Here is a 2,500-nt window from a genome sequence, read left to right on the forward strand (position 1 = left end):
TCTGGGCCCTCAAAAAAAGGCCTACTCCTCAACGCCTGCTCCCGTCCATGCCGAACCGCGTTTTCTATCAACTTTGGCATGCTCGGAGAGAGAAAAAAGGAAAAAAAGAAAAAAAAGGTCCAGTAAAGGTTGTGGATAAAAGTAACCGGCTTTGGAGAATTGCCTGAATCCTTCCGGCGCTGTGAAAAAAAAAGACCAAAAAAAAGACCTGGTCGTCAACGCCTGCTCCTGTCCATGCCAAACGGCGTTTTCCTCTCAACTTTGGCATGCTCGCTGAGGAAAAGGCAGGTAAAGGTTGTGGATAAAAAGTAAACGCGCTGTGGAGAATTGCCCAAATCGTTCAGGCGCCGTGAAAAAAAGAAAGACGTAGTCGTCAACGTCTGGTCCCGTCAATGGCGAAGGGCGTTTTCTCTCAACTTTGGCATGCTCGCTGAGGAAAAGGCAGGTAAAGGTTGTGGATAAAAGTCCGAAGAACCTCGCTACAATTGCCAAAATCTTTCCGCTGCCATTCAAAAATGGACTACTCCTCCACACCTCCTCCCGTCCATGCCAAACGGCGTTTTCTCTCAACTTTGGCATGCTCGGAGAGAAAAAAAGGCAGGTAAAGGTTGTGGATAAAAAAGTAAAAAATTGCCAAAATACTTTCTGGGCCCTCAAAAAAAGGCCTACTCCTCAACGCCTGCTCCCGTCCATGCCGAACCGCGTTTTCTATCAACTTTGGCATGCTCGGAGAGAGAAAAAAGGAAAAAAAGAAAAAAAAGGTCCAGTAAAGGTTGTGGATAAAAGTAACCGGCTTTGGAGAATTGCCTGAATCCTTCCGGCGCTGTGAAAAAAAAAGACCAAAAAAAAGACCTGGTCGTCAACGCCTGCTCCTGTCCATGCCAAACGGCGTTTTCCTCTCAACTTTGGCATGCTCGCTGAGGAAAAGGCAGGTAAAGGTTGTGGATAAAAAGTAAACGCGCTGTGGAGAATTGCCCAAATCGTTCAGGCGCCGTGAAAAAAAGAAAGACGTAGTCGTCAACGTCTGGTCCCGTCAATGGCGAAGGGCGTTTTCTCTCAACTTTGGCATGCTCGCTGAGGAAAAGGCAGGTAAAGGTTGTGGATAAAAGTCCGAAGAACCTCGCTACAATTGCCAAAATCTTTCCGCTGCCATTCAAAAATGGACTACTCCTCCACACCTCCTCCCGTCCATGCCAAACGGCGTTTTCTCTCAACTTTGGCATGCTCGGAGAGAAAAAAAGGCAGGTAAAGGTTGTGGATAAAAAAGTAAAAAATTGCCAAAATACTTTCTGGGCCCTCAAAAAAAGGCCTACTCCTCAACGCCTGCTCCCGTCCATGCCGAACCGCGTTTTCTATCAACTTTGGCATGCTCGGAGAGAGAAAAAAGGAAAAAAAGAAAAAAAAGGTCCAGTAAAGGTTGTGGATAAAAGTAACCGGCTTTGGAGAATTGCCTGAATCCTTCCGGCGCTGTGAAAAAAAAAGACCAAAAAAAAGACCTGGTCGTCAACGCCTGCTCCTGTCCATGCCAAACGGCGTTTTCCTCTCAACTTTGGCATGCTCGCTGAGGAAAAGGCAGGTAAAGGTTGTGGATAAAAAGTAAACGCGCTGTGGAGAATTGCCCAAATCGTTCAGGCGCCGTGAAAAAAAGAAAGACGTAGTCGTCAACGTCTGGTCCCGTCAATGGCGAAGGGCGTTTTCTCTCAACTTTGGCATGCTCGCTGAGGAAAAGGCAGGTAAAGGTTGTGGATAAAAGTCCGAAGAACCTCGCTACAATTGCCAAAATCTTTCCGCTGCCATTCAAAAATGGACTACTCCTCCACACCTCCTCCCGTCCATGCCAAACGGCGTTTTCTCTCAACTTTGGCATGCTCGGAGAGAAAAAAAGGCAGGTAAAGGTTGTGGATAAAAAAGTAAAAAATTGCCAAAATACTTTCTGGGCCCTCAAAAAAAGGCCTACTCCTCAACGCCTGCTCCCGTCCATGCCGAACCGCGTTTTCTATCAACTTTGGCATGCTCGGAGAGAGAAAAAAGGAAAAAAAGAAAAAAAAGGTCCAGTAAAGGTTGTGGATAAAAGTAACCGGCTTTGGAGAATTGCCTGAATCCTTCCGGCGCTGTGAAAAAAAAAGACCAAAAAAAAGACCTGGTCGTCAACGCCTGCTCCTGTCCATGCCAAACGGCGTTTTCCTCTCAACTTTGGCATGCTCGCTGAGGAAAAGGCAGGTAAAGGTTGTGGATAAAAAGTAAACGCGCTGTGGAGAATTGCCCAAATCGTTCAGGCGCCGTGAAAAAAAGAAAGACGTAGTCGTCAACGTCTGGTCCCGTCAATGGCGAAGGGCGTTTTCTCTCAACTTTGGCATGCTCGCTGAGGAAAAGGCAGGTAAAGGTTGTGGATAAAAGTCCGAAGAACCTCGCTACAATTGCCAAAATCTTTCCGCTGCCATTCAAAAATGGACTACTCCTCCACACCTCCTCCCGTCCATGCCAAACGGCGTTTTCTCTC

The sequence above is a fragment of the Babylonia areolata genome, unplaced genomic scaffold, assembly GCF_041734735.1.
Source record: "Babylonia areolata isolate BAREFJ2019XMU unplaced genomic scaffold, ASM4173473v1 tig00055119, whole genome shotgun sequence".
NCBI classification, from domain to species: Eukaryota; Metazoa; Mollusca; class Gastropoda; order Neogastropoda; family Buccinidae; genus Babylonia; species Babylonia areolata.